The 20324-nt window shown below is 55.3% G+C and overlaps 1 pseudogene; it reads right to left on the bottom strand.

The window, feature by feature from the left end:
- Positions 1 to 272: 272 nt before the first annotated feature.
- Positions 273 to 13743, bottom strand: LOC120645828 (annotated as a pseudogene).
- Positions 13744 to 20324: the final 6581 nt, after the last annotated feature.

Here is a 20324-nt window from a genome sequence, read left to right as displayed (position 1 = left end):
GTCCTACGTTTTCTACTGAGTTCTGCCACGAATCGGAGGAAAGAAATTGCAGCGTTTATCCATCGGTATACGCCAGGCCGCAGTAGCGTGGAACGGATTTGAAGCATTTTATCCCTTCCCGCTGCAGCGTTGATCCATCGGTATTTACCTCAACCGTGATTTGTTCGGAATAGAATAGATGCATACATCTCATACGTAAATTAAATGATAGAGCTCCAGAGAAACGAAAAATTAAGGTTAAAGATTCACACTCATCACGCCACGGCCACACATCATACAGCAACTGGGACACAGATACTTATCAGAACTTGGTTTAGATTTTACACACAAGCCAGTCAGCCCGATGGGGCTATTATTCAAACTAAAAAATAACATGTTCACACAACACAGCTTCTTGCAAATACTGTTGCTTATAGGATGAAAAATATAACAATCTTTCAGCTTTGATCATTCATAGTACTCATCAACTACCACTGTCGGGTTATTTGGATGCTTGCTTACTGAAGTTCTGATATCGGACACCTTCACCTTGGTAGCATCGGAAGCCTGCTGGCTGACTCTAAGATGCACTAGCTGAAGACTTTTAAGGTTCTCCAGGCCATAAGCACCTTCCAGTAGCCTGAACTGTAGCTCTAATCTTTGAAGCTCCGGCATTGCCCTTTCTAGGAAGCTCAGCAGTGGCATCACCGGTGACGAGAACCTGAGTAGTTTAAGATTCCCAAATCCATCAGCCGGAACAAAGATCTTGCCTCCTGAATCCATTGTGTTCTTATGAAGAATCTCCACGACATTGTGATCCTGTCCTTTTGCAATTACTGAAAATGTCTGAGAAAACAACAAAGGAAGCTGGGAAAGAACTAGCAACATATCCGTCCCCAGTGAAGTCAATGACAAAGTTAACTTCTCAAGAGTTTCCAGCTCCTTGATCCATCCAGGTACACGAGTCAGTTTGCCAGAAAGCTCAAGTGAGTGGATGTATTTTGGGGGAGTGGATAGATCCTCAATTGAATCAAGAAAGCCAGTGAAACCGTCATCAATTGCAAGAGACTTTAGTGAGAAGCCACAAAGGTACTCAATGGCAGAGAGTAAATCATCATACTTTTGGCTGTTGGCATGAAGGTCTTTAATATTGAGGATGCTTAACTTCTTCAATTTGGTGAGGTTATGCATTCTTCCAAGGTCTTGAGTTGACCTCTTACTTATCTCAATCCCTGACAGTATCTGTAATGCTGTCATCTTTGCAATTATTTCAGTGAATCTCAAGGCATGACGGGTGGATTTATTGCCACCAAGCAGATGGACCATTTTTAGGAGCCGACCAACAGATAAAGGCAACTCCATCACGTCTGTCTCCCTAATATCCAGTGTCTCCAAATATTGAAGTTTTCCTATTTCTGCTGGGAGCTTCTTGATGTATGCCCTACGTAGGCTCAGATATTTCAAATGAAACATCTTACACAATTTATCCAGCTGACCAGTATTTAAGCTCTTGCAACGTTCCAGATCCAGCACCTGTAGTATTACAGACTTCAATGAGTAAGAAGGCAGCTGGTGTAAATTCTCAAACACTGTTAATGACCGGACATGTGACAAGTTCATGGTCTCTATTTTATCTCTTGCATCCTCTGGATTGCTGCTTTGCAGTGAAAGGCGGCGGACTTTGTTGCTTGGTGTTGATGTGAGCCTATTGTGGGATTTTTAGGGTACCCACAGTCGGGTGGCGGAACGCACCCGCCTATTCCCTAGTGAGGGAGAACTCGGGGAAGTACTAGGCGGTGAGGCTAATCTAGCACTGAGGCAAGCACGCAAGAACACAAGATCTAAGTGGTTCGGGCCGCCGGAGCGTAATACCCTACATCCACTGGGAGAAGTATTGTTCTTGGTTGTATATGAACCTATCCTCTGCCGGGCCTTTTTCCAGCCTGAGTTTTCTTCTAGCGGGCGCCCCCTTTTATAGATCAAGGGGTGCGGATACATTGGTTGTTGAGGCCCCGACAAGTGGGCCCAACGTGACTGTGTAGCATGCTGCACAGAGTACTTAAATGGCTACAGTAGTTGTGAATTTTTTCTCCGATATGCTTCCATGCCCTGCTGCCCACCTGACTCAGGGTGGTCTTCTCTTGTCCCGTCAGCAAGGTGCCCGTTGGGGAAACGTAGCTTGCGGCGTGGCCTGTTGAGGCTATTATGTAAGCGTCATAATGGGTGAAGCCGAGCCGTCGTGTCCATCTGTCATGGCAGATTGACAGGCGCGGCGTGGGCGGCGCCAGCGGCTCCACTACACGTCTTGGTAATACGCGATCAGTAGTGTCCCCTGGTCAAAGAGTTGCCTCGGCTTCTGCTATATTAATGCGGACGTCCACCTACCGCAATGAATGCAGTGGTAGGTGAACCCTTGTATGGAGACCAAGCGGCCTTATATACACGTCTGTGCTTGCAGACACGTGGCAGCCCCGGACCTCCCCGGGGCAGGGTGTCAATCCCTTCCCTTAGTGAGGGCTCCGGTTACTATACAGGGGGTCCGGGACTCCGCGGGGGTCCGGACCTCTATGGGAGGTCCGGAGCCCCCGGCTGTTCTGGCTGAGCGCCTGCTTTTTCCGGAACACGTGGTGCTCCCAGACCTTTCCCAGCCGGGGGACGGGTCCGGGACCGTTGTCGGGTGAACAGGGCTCCGGACCGCAGGGGTCCGGCTATTTGGACGTAGTCAAGGATAACCACGAGGCTCTTGCCTAGACACAGCAAGAGGGGGTACCCCAGTCCTGGGGTACCGACAGTGGCCCCCGGGCTCACCTCGGGAGAGGTACGAACCCGTGGGTGGGGCCTACTACCGTGATGTGTTTTCACGCAACCTGATTGCGTTGGTGTGCTCATGCAGAGAGCGGGCGCTCCGGACCCCTGAGGCCGGTACACCGGTTGCCAGGTTCAGGTACTAGAGTGCTCTCCACAGGGCGACGTAGGTGTAGGCTTAGGGTGCGGAACCAAGCTAAGCGGCTACATAGACCTCGGATCGCTCAGGGAGCAAGCACCACTTCCCGGACCCAGCTCTTGGCGACCGTGGCTAGCGGTCTCCGCCGGAGCGGGCCACCGGAGTGGACTTGAGACGACCGTGGCGAGCGGTCTCCGCCGGAGCGGGCCACCGGAGTGGACTTGAGACGACCGTGGCGAGCGGTCTCCGCCGGAGCGGGCCACCGGAGTGGACTTGAGACGTTGCTAACGATCGATGAAATATGTCACCGGACCTCATAGTAAGGTGCGAGGAACCAAGCCTTATACTAGAAGGGAGCCCGGGACCTCTAAAGACAGCAGTCTCGGATATTAGAGTACTTGTAACAGGGTAGTGAAGTACGTAAATTTAGGGTACATTACCAGGCTAAGCCACGCAGAGCTTCTCTACCCCAGGATACGAGTACTACTTCTCCGGAGCAGGTCCTTAGGGGTCCGAACTGTCTTCCAGCTAGAAGGGGTGTCCCCACCTGGCCACAAGCCAGCAACTTAACTTGGATTGTTAGCAATAAAAGGAAGATTCCGCTTAAGAGGAAGGAATAGTTAAACCAAGGCGAATAAATGTAATCAAGATGGAGCCCAGATAAAACTGAGAAAGAAAATCCCTTTTATTATTGTGGTTGTCATGGTATACATCAGAGGTCGGGATTACGAGGTCGGACCTCTACCGCTCCGGACCGTTTTTTGCCTGTTTGTGTGATAGGGCCAGAGGTCGGGTTTACAAGGTCGGACCTCGACCGCTCTGGACTCACACGTAGGCGCCACGTTATTACAAAGGAGGAATTTTCTTAGTCTTATCTTAGGAGTAACCTTCGGCTGCATTCCATACAGCATGTCCTTCTCTGATTGGAAGTGGTACCGCTACTCCCGGATTCTTCATAGTCGTCGGAGGTGAAGGCGCCATGGGTGTGCCTGAACTGCATCATCTAGCATCACCTCGGGAGCTCGAGGGACCACTCCTTGCCTAAGAGCTGTCATATGCTTAGGTAGCATGAGACAAATTCTTTTGGCTTTGAATGGGAGAGGCCCCCTGCCGTCGCCGTCTGCCACCGGGAGCCAGCCTGCCTGCCGCTTGCTGCATCAGAACCTGGTTTTCCGCCCAGGCGCTGCAGGAGAACGGGTGCTCGTATGGACGAGCACAGAGCGTGGAGAAGGGCGGTCGTTCGCCGGCTTGTCCTTGGTGCTAGCGCCAGAGGCCCCCGCGCCTGGTGGCAGGGTCCTGTCTACAGCAGCACCAAGCACCCCGGGTGGAGCTGGAGACGACACGACGATACGGCCAACTTCCTCCGGGATGGCCGTTGGCTCCAGACTCCATGTTGAGAGAAAGCCTTGAGCCGACGTCATGCCACCGCAGAGAAAGCGTGGCCGTTGCTTGTGAGAAAACCTTGAGTCGATGGAGGGGCGGCAGCGCCCAGCGGTGCCTCCGCTGTGCGCCGCCGCGCCGGCTCTGAGGTGTCGCAGTGGCGACACACAGTAGGCGCCGCTGCCGTGCGCCGCCGATCTGTGGGCGTTGCCGCGCCGGCGCCATGGCATGTGGCGTGGGTGTCACCCTGCCTTCCTTCATCTTCTCGTTCACCGTTGCAGAGGATGAACACAGCCCAGAAGCCTGAAGATCCAGCCAACGCCTGACTCTCCCCACGGACGGCGCCAAATATCGTGGGATTTTTACGGTACCCATAGCCGGGTGGCGGAACGCACCCGCCTATTTCCTAGTGAGGGAGAACTTGGGGAAGTACTAGGCGGTGAGGCTAATCTAGCACTGAGGCAAGCACGCAAGAACACAAGATCTAGAGTGGTTCGGGCCGCCGGAGCGTAATACCCTACATCCACTGGGAGAAGTATTGTTCTTGGTTGTATATGAACCTATCCTCTGCCGGGCCTTTTTCCAGCCTGAGTTTTCTTCTAGCGGGCGCCCCCCTTTTATAGATCAAGGGGTGCGGATACATTGGTTGTTGAGGCCCCGACAAGTGGGCCCAACGTAACTGTGTAGCATGCTGCACAGAGTACTTAAATGGCTACAGTAGTTGTGAATCTTTTCTCCGATACGCTTCCATGCCCTGCTGCCCCTCTGACTCAGGGTGGTCTTCTCTTGTCCCGTCAGCAAGGTGCCCGTTGGGGAAACGTAGATTGCGGTGTGGCCTGTTGAGGCTATTATGTAGGCGTCATAATGCATGAAGCCGAGCCGTCGTGTCCATCTGTCATGGCAGACTGACAGGCGCGGCGTGGGCGGTGCCAGCGGCTCCACTACACGTCTTGGTAATACGTGATCAGTAGTGTCCCTTGGTCAAAGAGTTGCCTCGGCTTCTGCTATATTAATGCGGACGTCCACCTACCGCAATGAATGCAGTGGTAGGTGAACCCTTGTATGGAGACCAAGCGGCCTTATATACATGTCTGTGCTTGCAGACACGTGGCAGCCCCGGACCTCCCCGGGGAGGGGTGTCAATCCCTTCCCTTAGTTAGGGGTCCGGGACTCCGCGGGGGTCCGGACCTCTACGGGAGGTCCGGAGCCCCCGGCTGTTCGGGCTGAGCGCCTGCTTTTTCCGGAACACGTGGTGCTCCCAGACCTTTTCCAGCCGGGGGACGGGTCCGGGACCGTTGTCGGGTGAACAGGGCTCCGGACCGCAGGGGTCCGGCTATTTGGACGTAGTCAAGGATAACCACGAGGCTCTTGCCTAGACACAGCAAGAGGGGGTACCCCAGTCCTGGGGTACCGACAGAGCCAGTGGCCTCCAACTACAGTGATGAAATTCTCTTCACTTGACTTGGACAAAATATATTCAAGGATCATATCATGAATTTGGCAAGCCTTCATATTTCCGTTGCTGCTATGGTCTAATGGCCGAACTATATTCCTGCTGATGAGCTCATTAAAGGTGTCCTCAGCAGCTTCCTCAACAGTTTCCCATCCTTCTCAACAATGAAACCTTCAGCTATCCATCGCCTTGTCAAACGCCTCCTGTTTATGCTGCAGCCCTTTGGGAATATGCTCAGGTACAACAAACAATTTGGGAATATGCTCAGGTACAACAAACAATTTTTCTGATCAGCTGGCAAGTCGTTGTAGCATAGATTAAGAATTTGTGTCACTCCCTCAGTGTTCAGGTTCTTGTCCAATTCTGAGGTTAGAGATTCTTTTACTGTTTTCCAATGGCTCATATTGTTTAGGTCTCTTCGGGCTAGGAGCCCTGCTACTACAACTATAGCCAATGGAAGACCTCCACAGTTCCTTATAATATCCTCCTTGAGTTTCACAAATTCATCTGGATCCTCAGTGCTTTTGGACTCCTCTCCATTGATGTTTCTTGACAACTCCTCCCTGCTGTTTTTGGACTGCTTCTTTGTGTTTCTAGAATCCTCTTGGGTATCATTTGACTCCTTGGTTCTTTTGGAATCTGTTGGAGTGTGTTTGTATTAGGCCCAATAAGGCCCATGTATCAACTCTATATACCCTCCTAGGGTTACCCTAATGGAATTATTCTATTCCCAATTCTATTGCTTTCATGGTATCAGGCTGATATTTTCCTGGGCACTGCCCACCGCCACCCCTGGGCGCCGCCGCCATGGCCGGCCGCCCCCTCCCCCTCCCACCTCCTCCTCTTTCCCTCCCCTTCCCTCCTCTGCTCTGGCCGGACCTAGGGCGCGACCCGCCGTCACCCCAGCCACCCAGGCGGCGGCCGCCGCCGCGCCCCCTTCCCTCCTTGATCCGGCTGCCGCGGGACTAGGCGAGCGGGCAGCGGCCGCCGCCACCGCCGGCGCACAGGCTCCCCCCTCCTCTGCTCTGGGCGCAACCACCGCAGGTTCTTCTGCTCTGGGCGCAGCCGCCGCGGGGTCCTCTACTCTGGACGTTGCTGCTGTGGGGTGGGGCGCGTGGGCTGAGGCCGCCGAGAATGCCCTGCAGATGCCGCATCCGGCTCTACAGGTGCCGGCAACACTTTCACCGGCCTCTGTCTCCATGGCAGCCCACCACTGGGCTCCGCCGCCGCCGCCGCCTGAGCGTGCTCCTGCAGGGGGCCATGTGCCGCCGCCGCCGACGCCCGCCCTTCCTGCTCGTGGCGGGCGGCCCAGCGCCGCCACCGCCGCCTACGGCTCCCTGGGCGCCGTTGCTGCTGCCCAGGGAGGCCGCCACCTGGACGGCCCTGGGTGCACCGCCCGGCGCGACGCAGCAGGCCCCCATAGTGCGCGGGCCCTGGGTGCAGCTGCCGCCGCCGCACCTGGTGACCACGGCCACCACCGCTACCGCCGACGCCGCATCCCTGTCCTCCTTTTCGCTGGCCGGCGCGGCGGGACTGGGCGCTGTTGCCCCTGCTCCGCCCGCTGGTGTTGCGCTGAGCGCTGCGCTGGATGCGGCGGCCGCCTCTACAGCCGCTAGCGCGGCGCTACGCGTGGCCGAGCCCCAGTCCAGTCTCGTCCATCTTCGCCCGCCGTCCATTGACAAGGACGTGCAGGCCACCACCGCAGCCGCTTGCACCCCTGCGATTGCGCGCGCCACGGCCATCTCCTCTGCTTGGGGCCCTGCAGGGCCGGGCGCCGCTGCGGGGGCGCAGGCCGCAGGGCGCGGCCCATCCTCTGTTGCCACGCAGGCCGCCTGGGCCATTCTCCGCCACCGCGCAGGCCACGCCCGGCCCATCCTCCGTCGCCGTGCTGGCCGCGTTGGCCGCGCAGGCCGCCGAGCCGCGCAGGCCGCCTGGGCCATTCTCCACCGCCGCGCCGGCCACAGGGAGCGGCCCCTCCTTCACCGCTGCTGCGGGCGCCACCCCCTATTCTTTGGGCGCGGGAGCCATCGTCACGGCCGCCGCCATGTCATCCTCTGCGCCGCCGCCTTCCTGGCTGCCCAGCGCCACCGCGCTTGCCGCCACCACACCACCTCCTACCTCCATTTCCTCTGGGTCCGGGAGGGATCGTCGTCGCCGTCGCCGGGGTGGTCGCGCTGGTGGTACGGGGGGTGGCTGGAGTGACGAGGGCGACTGCGGAGGTCGAGGTGCTCCGTGGCCGTCTCTCTACAACCCGTGGCCCGTCCAGACCATTATGTGGACTGGCCCGCCCCCGGTTGCTCCTCCGACACGCCCAGCTCCGCCTCAGCCAGCCCTCCTCGCTCTTGCCGGCCCACCCTCCCCAGTCTCGTCACCGTGGGCCCCGTGGGCTAGGGGATGGGATCCGGCGTCACCTGCTAGGTCTTTCAGCGCGACGACCCCGACACCACCCGCCTCCTCCGCCGATTGGATCGCCGACTCCGGAGCCTCTTTCCACACCACTCCGGACGCTCGCATTCTAACCTCTACCTACCCACCCCCTCCTTCTTATCCCTCTTCCATCATTGTGGGTCATTGTTCCACTCTCCCGGTCACTTCAGTAGGTGATTCGGTCCATCCTGGTTCCTTTCGCTTGCACAATGTCCTTGTCGCTCCAAACATCGTTCATAATCTTCTTTTTGTTCGTCAATTCACTATTGACAACTCTTGTTCCATTGAGTTTGATCCTTCTGGCTTGTCTGTGAAGGACCTTACCTCCCGACAGTTTCTCGCCCTATGCGACAGCGTCGGGCCTCTCTACACTCTTCGTCTTCCCGCTGCCTCCACCCCACCTTCTCCACTGCTTCCGCAAGCTCTGGTGACTACAGCTTCGTCTGTCACTTGGCATCGCCGCCTCGGCCACCCCGGCGCGGATGCGTTGTCCAAGTTGACTTGTAGTTATGCCATCTCTTGTACTCGAGGCTCCCATGAGTCCCTCTGTCATGCTTGTCAGTTGGGACGTCATGTACGCCTTCCTTTCCCTTCTTCCACTTCCCAGGTTGTACATCCTTTTGCTCTGATTCACTGTGACCTATGGACCTCTCCTATTCTCAGTGTTTCAGGGTATAAATACTACCTGGTGATTGTTGATGACTTTTCCCATTACTCCTGGACTTTTCCTGGGTATAAATACTACCTGGTGATTGTTGATGACGTTTCCCATTACTCCTGGACTTTTCCTTTGCGCTTGAAATCCGAAACTTTCAAAACGCTTTCCTACTTCTTCGCCTAGGTGTCCAATCAGTTTGGTTGTACCATTCAGGCCATTCAGTGTGACAACGGGCGCGAGTTCGACAACTCCTCTTCTCACTCTTTCTTTCTCACCCATGGCATTCAGCTCCGTATGTCATGCCCCTACACTTCCGCTCAGAACAGCAAGGCGGAGCGCATGATTCATACCACCAACGACATCATGCGCTCCCTGCTGTTCTAGGCCTCAGTCCCTCCTCGCTTCTGGGCTGAGGCTCTGCACACCGCCACCTACCTGCTCAATCGTCTTCCCTCCAAGGCGATTAGCGCTCCCACACCTCACTTCGCTCTCTTTGGCACCCCTCCCTCCTATGATCACCTTCGAGTCTTTGGGTGCGCTTGCTACCCCAACCTCTCTGCCACCACACCTCACAAGCTCGCACCTCGTTCGACTCGTTGCGTCTTTCTTTGGTACTCTCCTGATCATAAGGGGTATCGGTGCTATGACCTTTCTTCTCGTCGTGTCATTATCTCCCGTCATGTTATTTTCGATGAGTCCACCTTCCCTTTCTCCACCACCACACCCTCACCGGACTCCGACTTGACGGGACTCTTTGATACTGACCCGGTGGCCCCTCCTATCGAGCCACCTGTTTTTCTTCCTCCTGCAGGTCCCCTGTCTCCCGTGCCGGCCCCGACGCCGGTGACCCCCCGCTCGTGCCCCCGAGGCACTGGAGCCCTCATGGTCACCCCCGGCTCCTCCAGGGTTTCCCCGGGTGATCCCGGCGCCTCCAGCCGCGCCACGCGCGGCCCCGGCTCCGCCCGTTGAGCCTCGTGACGACTCGGCATCTCCCGCTGCCCCTGCTTCTTCTGCCTCGCCGTGCGAGGCCCCGGACTCTCCTACTTCGTCGGATCTTCCCCCGACCCGCTTCGCCAACCCCGTGCGCGTCTACCAGCGACGTGCCCTGGATGCTCCCGAGGCCGTGCCAACTTCCCCGCCGGCACCGCCTCGCTTCGGCGAGCCGATACGCGTCTACCAGCGACGTGCCCGTGAGGATGCCCCGACCCGCTCTCTCGACGAGCCATCAGTGGATCATCCTCCACTTCTCCACCAGGACCCTCGCCACGTCTACCCGATGGTGACTCGCCAGGCCTCCGGGACGCTCCGTCTCGTCGACCGCCTGGTGCTCTCGGCCGCCGTCCCCGAGCCGTCCACCTCTACGGCTGTCTCCCCCGTGCCATCCTCCGTCCGTAACGCGCTCGCCGATCCACATTGGCGCCGTACTATAGAGGAGGAGTACGCGGCTCTCCTTGCCAACCGCACTTGGGACCTGGTGCCGCGTCCCAAGTGCGGTAACGTCGTCACCGGCAAGTGGGTCTTCACTCACATGAGGCGAGCTGACGGCTCGCTTGAGCGGTACAAGGCCCGGTGGGTTCTTCGGGGTTTCACTCAGCGGCCAGGAGTTGACTATGATGAGACCTTCAGCCCAGTGGTGAAGCCCGCGACTGTTCATACAGTTCTGACTCTAGCACTGTCCCGTTCTTGGCCGATCCATCAGTTGGATGTCAAGAACGCGTTCCTTCACGGTACTCTGACAGAGACATTCTACTGCAATCAGCCCACCGGATTTGTGGACCCAGCTCAGCCGGAGATGGTCTGCCGCCTGAACAAGTCCTTGTATGGGCTTAAGCAGGCACCTCGGGCGTAGTACAGCTGGTTTGCTTCCTTCCTGCTCTCTCTGGGATTTACTGAGGCTCGATCGGACACTTCGTTGTTCATCTACCGCCAGGACAGTGATGTGGCATATCTGCTCCTATATGTGGATGACATCGTCTTTACAGCCTCCAGCTCCATACTCCTTCAGCAGACGATCTCAGCACTTCAGCGGGAGTTTGCCATGAAGGATCTCGGTCAGCTTCACCACTTCCTGGGTATCACAGTTGAGCAGCGGCCTTACAGTATCTTCCTCCAGCAGCGGCTCTATATTCTGGATATCTTGGAGCGCACTGGGATGACTGACTGCAAGCCGTGCTCCACTCCCGTTGACACTCAGGCCAAGGTCTCTGCTGCTGCGGGTCCTCCAGTCACTGATCCCACTGCTTTCCGGAGTCTGGCCGGTGCGCTTCAGTACCTCACCTTCACCCGGTCGGATATCTCTTACGCAGTGCAGCAGATCTGTCTCCATATGCATGATCCCCGGGAGCCACACCTCGCCGCGCTGAAGTGGACTTCGGTCTTCTGCTCCGGCGATCTGCTTCGACAGACCTTGTAGTCTACACCGTGGCCAACGGCGTAGCTGAGGCGACCTGGCTGCGCCAACTCCTCCTCGAGCTCCACCAGCCTCTTCGTCGAAGCACCCTCATCTACTGCGACAATGTCAGCGCTGTGTACCTCTCCACCAACCCCGTCCAGCACCAGTGGACGAAACATGTTGAGATTGATCTCCACTTCGTCCGGGAGCGGGTTGCCGTTGGGAGACGTTCGGGTTCTTCACGTACCAACGACGTCGCAGTTCGCCGATATCTTCACCAAGGGCCTCCCTACCTCGGTGTTCGGCGAGTTTCGGTCCAGTCTCAACATCTGCAGTGGCTAGAGTTGGGACTGCGGGGGGTGTTGGAGTTATGTTTTCTTTGTTATCTAGTTCTAAACTCCGTTGCGCCGGATGTTTAGACTGCGGGGGTGTTGGAGTGTGTTTGTATTAGACCCAATAAGGCCCATGTATCAACTCTATATACCCTCCTAGGGTTACCCTAATGGAATTATTCTATTCCTAATTCTATTGCTTTCAGAATCATCCCCCAAGGTGTCTCGGGTATAGTCACCGGGAACGTGGAACGAGGGTGCGTTCCACCTTCCGAGAACGTTGTTCCGGGATGGGAATTGGGAATATTTTCGTTCCCGCAGTGTAGAAATCCATCCCAAGTACCTTTCCTCATTCCCCGTTCCTCGTTCCTCGATCCGTCGTTCCGGGAACTTTGGTGACTATGGTCTCGGGACTCAGCTTTGTTGATTTTTGATTTGTCAGTTGTGTTTTTGGTCTCCCCCGGATCTTGATCTTGAATGATTTCAAAGAACAGTTTTTTGGACTCCTCATAAGAGAGTGGTTTAAGCATATGGATACGGCCTTGTTGATGGCTGCAGGTGTTGGCCACAGACTTGAACCTTGTAGTCACCACTATGCTACTACCATTTTGATTTTTAGGCAAAGATTCCCATATATTTGTCCATGAAGATACGGACCATACATCATCCACTAAGAGAAAGTACCTGTTAGGACAACATGCGCAAATAAAATTAGTGGGTCACTTACTAATAACATTATTACTGTACTTGTTGTTGATAACAGTATAGTTTTCAGAGTACAAGGTCGGACACATTATCTTGTCAAAAAAAAAAAGGTCGGACACATTATTATTTTATCACTGCGTCTACTCTCCTTGTCTTGTTTGCTTCAATTGGATGTTGATGTAATCTCCAATACAAATCTTTATGCCATTATTTATTTCAAAATATTTTTGAGCATATATTATTAAGAATAGGGTTATATGTAAGCAGTTTTCATGAGAAGTAGTAATTATTATTTCCATGTGGTGAATGTAGTGCTTAAGATAATCCGCCAAATCATAAAAAGTTTACTAATAGGTTGACATCTACTATGGCACGTATCAGTTAGAGATAATCTGACTCGAATGAATGGTTGATTCTACTTCAATTTAAACTGTTTATTTGGCTTTGACTGCACGCCTAATCACTTACAGTTGAACATGTCAGGATCCTGAAAACTATACATGATCGCTCACCTCTTTTGCTCGAGTTGTGTTTTGAGCTTCTCCTTAAGCTGCTTCACGGTCGACCTCTGCATCCCATCAGTACGGCTCTCTGCGGCGGCGGCGCCGCCGCGGGCGTCACTTTTGCGCTCGGCCTCTTGCTGCGGCATGACCTGCTTGAGAATATCTCTCAGCAGAGACTCAAGGTTCAGTTTCTGCGACGCCTGCACCGTCGCCCGGGACTCGAACTTCTCCCCAGACCTCAGCTGCAGCTCTAACGCCATTGTCGTCCTGCCGAGCCCCTGACGATGGCGCGAACCCTCTGGTCAGCTCGCGCCTCCGCGAGCCATTCCCCGTGGTTGCCGACGGCCTCCTCCTGCCCCACCGGCTTCATCATGTTCGGCCGTGTACTACCGGGGCGGCGGCGTTCGGCCGCCCTGCCTGCGCCCGGAGTTGTTCTGCCTGCTGGGGTCCTGCACGCCGTACCTCGTGCGTCGCTCGCCGACATCCTGCGCGCGGCTCTTGAGGTCGACGATCTTGGCGGCGATGTCGCGGCGCGCTCAGAGCGTGGTCATGGCGTACCACGCGCGGCGGAGGTCGACGAGGAGGCCCTCGCCGCCGGGCTAGCGGCCGAGACGGTGGGCGAAGTCGTCCACTCAGTCCTCGATGTCGTAGGCGACGTCCCGGACCTGCTCGATCCAGTCCTTGGTCTGCTCGTCGTGGGTGGCTCCGGCCGCGGCGGCACGCCCGATCTTGCGGAGGAAGGCGTGCATGCTGGCGAGCTCGTCGTTCATGTACTGGATCTCGCTGCGGACGCCGCTGATGAGCGTGTACTCCTGGGCAAGGAGGCTGCCGAGCTTGCCCAGCAGCGAGCTCATGGCGCTCTCGGAGGCGCCGACGGCGAGTTCCATGCTTTCAGCTGGCCGTAGGCTGACCTTTTGCCTTCGGATCAGTATAACCAAGAGCGCGCGATTCAGTGAACTCTATTATATTGTTGCCAGAGCTCTCCCGGCAAGCTCCATAAATCGCTCGCCGACGACGTAGCCGTTGCCTAAGTTTGCCTCCATCGTCGTCGTTGCAACATTTTAAAAAACATTGTTTGTGAAAAGGAAAAAAAAATCAAATGTTTGTGATTGTAGCAATAAGCCCGTTCCAAATTATATATTGTTTTAGCTTTTCTAAATACATAATATTTGTTATACACCTAATATACATTATATCTTGACACAAACATTTATTATGCACCTAGATATATATTATATCTTAACACAAAGTAAATATTATATATCTAGAAAAGTTAAAGCAACCGTTGATACTACATCATCACATTCTAGTAGATATAGCGGTTGATATCTAGAAGATGTCATGCATGGCCCTGCCAACATCAAAACATCAGTTGGCAGGGCCATGCATGGCATCTTCTGATGTTGGAAATGAATAAAGTTGGGCGGATTACTTTATTAATAAAACAATAAAGCTGGAAGGAAAAGGAAAAGCAAATTGCGTTGCTTGGGCCCACGCACCAGCGCCGCTCGCGCACCTGCGCTGCGAGCCCACCGCGCACGTGCGAGCCTACGCCTCCCGCAGGCCCCACGCGTTGCCTCGCCTGCTGGCTGCCTACGCGCCTCCTGCGCTGCCCGCCCACCTTCCACGGGCCCCGCGCGCAGTCTCGCCTTCGCCGCCGGCGCAAGCGCGCCGCAGCGCCCTCACGCCGCGCGAGCTCCGGCAACCACCCTGATCCTAGCTCTACCATGTTGATTTGGGAGTTTTTCTGGCCGGGGCGACCTCTCACGGTGCTCCCACGCACTCTTCGTTACTTTACCACAATATGCAAGATGGTTCTTTACCTTTTCTCTATTTACACCAACAATATACTACAGTATATGTTTTCTCCGCAAACCGTCAAAGTTCTAAGGACCCTAGGTGCAACTTAGTGGACTACATATATTCCATATTTATCACAAAAGTACGCAAAATTTGCATCTTTTATAGGAAAACCCCACAGCAGTGTGCGCTACAGGTGTAGTTTTGTGATAAACTACACAAAGCATGTGTGCAGTTCTGGAAGTGGGCGCACAAACTTGGAGTTTTGTAACTAAAAACTACACTGGTACAGTGCATCTCGATAAAACTGCTAGTTGCTGGCAGCGCACGCGTGCCGAATAAGAAAATTGCATTAGGGAGTAAGATTTGATTGATGAGCTGTAATTGATTATTCCATACTTAATACGATAATACACCGATCTGTTAATTCACATAACCTTTTCCTAATGTCCTGGATAGGTGCTTCATTTTGATTGATGATTTACGGGATGCTTCTGTTTGGGGAAATACTCAAGCATGTGTTTCCGGATAATAACCTGGGCAGTAGAATAATAATTACAACCCGCCTCAGAAGTGTAGCCCGAAGTTGTTGCTCTAATCCTAATGGGGTTGTATACAAGATGAAGCCTTTAAATGAGTCACACTCAAAAAAGCTGCTCATCACAACAGCATTCGGCCCAGTGAATGATTTTCTCCTATCAGAGGGCATGGACCTGATCTTGAGGAATTGTGAAGGTATACCGTTGTTAATAACTGCTTTTGCTGACAACATAAAGGAACGGCAAAAAATGGAAGAGCAGTATTTCACCAAGCATTTGGCCGAGTTCAGTGGGCGGACTGCAGAATTTCATAGTGTGGAAGAACGCCCACAGCTACCTGACCATGTCAGGCGCGCACTAACCTGTATTTTCAGGGACCTTCCTGTTGAGTTGATGACATTGTTACAGTACATGAACATGTTTCCACGTGGATACATGTTCGAGAAGGATTGTCTTGTCATGAAATGGATGGCCAAAGGGCTCACCCATAGTGAGGGAGAAGCAGAGTGCCATTTCTCCGAGCTGGTCGATAGGAATATCTTCACCCTGGTACCACCAACCGGGGAGCACAATCTTGATGAAGCTGAGCCCTGCCGACGGCAGGTCAATAATCTTGTGCTACAGTTCATTTCTTCCATAACATCAAGGGCAGCTTTTGTTTTCACCGGAGACATGCTCACCAGCCCAGAACCAACAACCATAAGGCCCTTCAGTGAGATTTGTATGCCACGGTGGGTAGCTCTCCACTCTCCCGTGCCAAATATCCAAGGGGTGATGCAAACAATTGATCAATGGGGTAAAAATGTTCGGTCACTAGCTGTATCAGGCCTAGTGGACCAGGTACCTCTGAACAAGATTAACAATCTGGTGATGCTGGATTTGGAGGGCTGGAAGAACTTAAAGCATGAGGACCTGTTGCAGATATGCAACAGCAAAATGTATCTACTGAGGTACCTTAGTGTTAGAAAATAGGTTTATTTCCTGTTTAGCTTCCCTGTGGGCCTCCCTAGGATTGATCTGGCGCACCTCTATGGTTGCAGCCGTGATCTCCAAGGACTCTCACGCAAGGCAAATCTCCACGTGATTATCTTCAGGATTCTTGTTGCTATAAACCTGGATACTCACGTGGCTGCCTATATATATGTACTGTATTCCTCTTCGTGAAATACAAGCCACATATTACACGTGATATCTTCGCTATCATGGTATCAAGAGACGGTTACGATCTGTGACCTCTCGCTTCCGCTCCAACCCTAGCCGCTGCCACCAGGCCGTCGCTATGGCACTTCCTCCACCGGCCGCCGACCCTTCCTCCTCACCGCATCCCTCTGCCGCCGCATCTGTTGATGCGGAGCTCGCCAAGGAACGTGAGAAGGCAGCCGCTGCCATTACCGAGAAGGAAGCCGCCGATCGCCTGGCCCTGGAATCTGCCGCTACAGCTGCCTCCCAGGCGGCCGCTGAAGCGCGCACGCGCGTGCAGGCTGCGCTCGACGCTCTCGAGCGCGAGCGCCAAGCTGCGGCTGAAGCAGATCGTGTGGCCGCCGCCGCACGCCAACGCCTTCAGCCGCCTCCCGACGCCAAGGAGGATCCCGACGCTGGCGGCCCCCGCATCGATGGCGATCCTGACGCCCTCTTCGAGGCTGCCACCGTCGCCAACCTCCACGCCCAGGCTGCCTCCGTCCAAAACATCCGCGCCCTGGTGCCGGTCGTCCTCGAGCCCCTCTCCACCCACTACAACCGGTGGCGCGACCTTGTGCTCCTCGCCTTGGAACGCTACGCCCTCGACGACCACGTTCTCCGCGACGCCACTTCGACCGCCCCGGCCTGGCGCCGCATGGATGCTGTGGTCCGCTCCTGGCTGTTCGGCACTCTCAACGCCGACCTGATGGAGTCGATCCACGTGCGCGCCGACACGGCCCGGCTCACCTGGCTTCGCATTGAAGATCTGCTCTGAGGGAACCGCGAGACTCGCGCGCTCCAGCTCGACGCCGAGTTTCGCCTCTTTGAGCAGGGCGAACTCTCCATCGCGGACTACTGCAAGCGCATGAAGAACATGGCAGATGATCTTGGCGACCTAGGCGAGGTCGTACATGATCGCACGCTGGTGCTGAACGTTCTGCGCGGCCTGAACGAACAGTACAGCCACATGGTCGCCCTCCTCAAGCGTTCCCGGCCTTTCCCCACCTTTGATGAAGTCCGAAATGATCTGTTGCTTGAGGAACTGACCGTGCACAAGGTCCGACCCTCCTCGACTACCTCCACGGCGCTCGTCACCACCACCCCCAAGGGCAGTGCTACCTCGGCACCCCCTCCTGCTACTCCTGGTGGCTCTACCACCCCTGGCGGCTCCTCCGGCAGCACTGGCAAGTCCAAGAACCGTCGCAAGAATGGGAACAAGGGTGGTACGCCTTGGCCTTCGTTCTACAACCCATGGACCGGCACCATCACCATGTGGCCCGGCCCTCAGCAGCAACAGAAGGCCGGCAAGCAGCCTCCTCAGGCGCAGGCTGGCGCCTCTGGTTTCTCTCCGCAGCAGCATGCCTTGATGGCTGCTACTGCCCCCTACGGAGCTCCCCTGCCCTACCAGCTGCCCTACATGCCGCAGGGACAGGCCCTACAGCAGCCGCAGCTGCCCCTGCCGCATCAGCAGCACCTGCAACTGCTGCCGCCACTTCCAGCGCAAATGCAGCAGCAGCAGGCACCGCAGACGCCAAGCGCCGCCTCCTGGAGTCCTTGGGGCGCCTCGTGGGACCAGCAGGCACTCGCCAACTCCTTCAACACCATGACCCTCCAGCAGCCGCCATCCACCTCTGAGTGGGTCATGGATTCAGGTGCCTCAAACCACATGACGCCCGATGCCGGTAACATATCCTTATTCCATCCTCCCTGTTCGTCATATCCTTCATCTGTCATTGTTGGCAATGGCTCTACTCTTCCAGTAACTTCAATTGGTCATACTGTCTTACCTGGCGCTTTGCATCTTAATAATGTTCTTGTTGCTCCTCACATTATTAAGAACCTCATCTCTGTTCGACAGTTTACCATTGATAATCGCTGCTCAGTTGAGTTTGACCCCTTTGGCCTCTCTGTGAAGGATCTTCGTTCCAGGAACGTGATCGCCAGGTGCAATAGTGCATGCCCTCTCTACCACCTACACTTCCCGGAGTCGCCGTCATCCACCTTTGTCGCCACTGCTGTTCTCGCCCCAGCCGATCTATGGCATCGTCGCCTCGGCCACCCCGGTCATGAGGCCCTCTCTAGGCTTGCTAGCTGTTCCAGCATTCGATGTAACAAAACTAGCATTCATACTCTCTGTCATGCATGTCAACTGGGTCGTCATATTCATTTGCCTTTCCCTAGTTCATCGTCTCGAGCTATCAAGAATTTTGATTTAATCCATTGTGACCTTTGGACATCGCCTGTGACTAGCATATCCGGTTACAAATACTATCTTGTAATTCTTGATGACTACTCTCACTTTCTTTGGACGTTTCCACTTCGTCTAAAATCTGAGATGTTCTCTACATTGGCTAATTTTTTCTCTTATGTCTCCACCCAGTTTGGCTGCCCTGTCAAGAGCGTTCAGTGCGACAATGGACGCGAATTCGACAACTCGTCTACTCGCGCCTTCTTCCTCACCCATGGCGTCCTTCTCAGGATGTCATGCCCCTACACCTCCTCCCAAAACGGCCGCGCAGAGCGAATGATCCGCACCACAAACAACGTCATCCGCTGCCTCCTGCTTCAGGCTAGTCTTCCTCCTCGCTATTGGGTCGAGGCCCTTCATGCCGCCACATACCTTGTCAATCGACTCCCCACCAAAGCTCTTGCTTCTGGCACCCCACACCTTGCTCTGTTTGGCACCCCTCCTGATTACCATCATCTACGTGTTTTTGGGTGCGCCTGTTACCCGAATCTTTCGGCAACAGCGCTCCACAAACTCTCCCCTCGCTCAACTAGATGCGTTTTTCTGGGATATTCTGCCAATCATAAGGGTTACCGGTGTCTTGATCTTGCCACTAACAAGATCTATATCTCGCGTCATGTGGTGTTTGATGAGGAGTCCTTCCCCTACGCGGCACAGTCCTCCCCGCTTCGATCTACTGACTTTGAATTTTTGGATGAGTTCCCGGTTCAGGTCAGTCCAGTCGGACTCCCTGTCCCTCGTGTTGCAGGTTCATCGTCCCTCCCTACTGGGTCCTCGTGCGGCCCTGGTTGGATCTCTGCGGACCCATCAGAGCCGACGCTACCGTCTTCTGAGTCCCCTTGCGGCTCTGGTGGTCTGCTTCAGGCGCCTTGCAGGACTTCACCAGCGGCCCCGACGTCGCCCTCGCCTGCGGCCACGGTGCCGCCCTCGACCGCGCCACGCGCGGCCACGGCGTCGCCCTCGCCAGCGGCCCCGATGTCGCCCTCGCCTGCGGCCACGGCGCCACCCTTGACCGCGCCATGCGCGGCCACGGCGTCGCCCTTGTCCTCGGCCACAGCATCGCCCTCGACCGCACCACGCGCGGCCACGCCGGCCACGGCGTCGACCTCGCCCGCGGCCACGATGCCACCCCCGCCCGCGCCACGCGCGGCCCCGGCGGCTCCTGTGTGTTCCGCGCCGCTGGTTTATCGTCGGCGGCCCGTTCACGGCCCGATCACCGCCTCCGGTCGCCGCCCCACGTTCGTCCGAGTGCCGGTTCATGCACCCGGCCCTGTCGGACCACCCCGCCCTCTACCTCCACGTGCAGAGCCCATCCAGCCGGTAGTCAACCGGCACTCGATGGTCACACGCAGTAAAGACGGCTTCCGCCAGCCGTACATTGGTCTTCACAGCGTCCAGCTATCGCCGATCCCGAAAACATTCCGCAGTGCTTTGGCTGATCCTCATTGGCACGCCGCCATGGAAGAAGAGTATTCTGCGTTACTCTCCAACAACACATGGGATTTGATTCCTCGTCCTCCTAGCGCCAATGTAGTTACCGGCAAATGGATCTTTCGGCATAAGTACCTTGCAGATGGCAGTCTTGATCGTTACAAGGCTCGTTGGGTACTTCGAGGTTTCACTCAACGTCCCGGAGTTGACTATGATGAAACCTTCAGTCCAGTCGTGAAGCCAGCTACTATACGGACAGTCCTTTCTCTGGCACTATCTCGGAATTGGCCTGTTCATCAGCTCGACGTCAAGAATGCTTTTCTCCATGGGACTTTGTCAGAAACGGTTTATTGC

This window comes from Panicum virgatum, chromosome 8K (assembly GCF_016808335.1).
Source record: "Panicum virgatum strain AP13 chromosome 8K, P.virgatum_v5, whole genome shotgun sequence".
NCBI classification, from domain to species: Eukaryota; Viridiplantae; Streptophyta; class Magnoliopsida; order Poales; family Poaceae; genus Panicum; species Panicum virgatum.
Note: the sequence above shows the minus strand (reverse complement) of the source record. Positions and strands in the feature narration are given on the sequence as shown.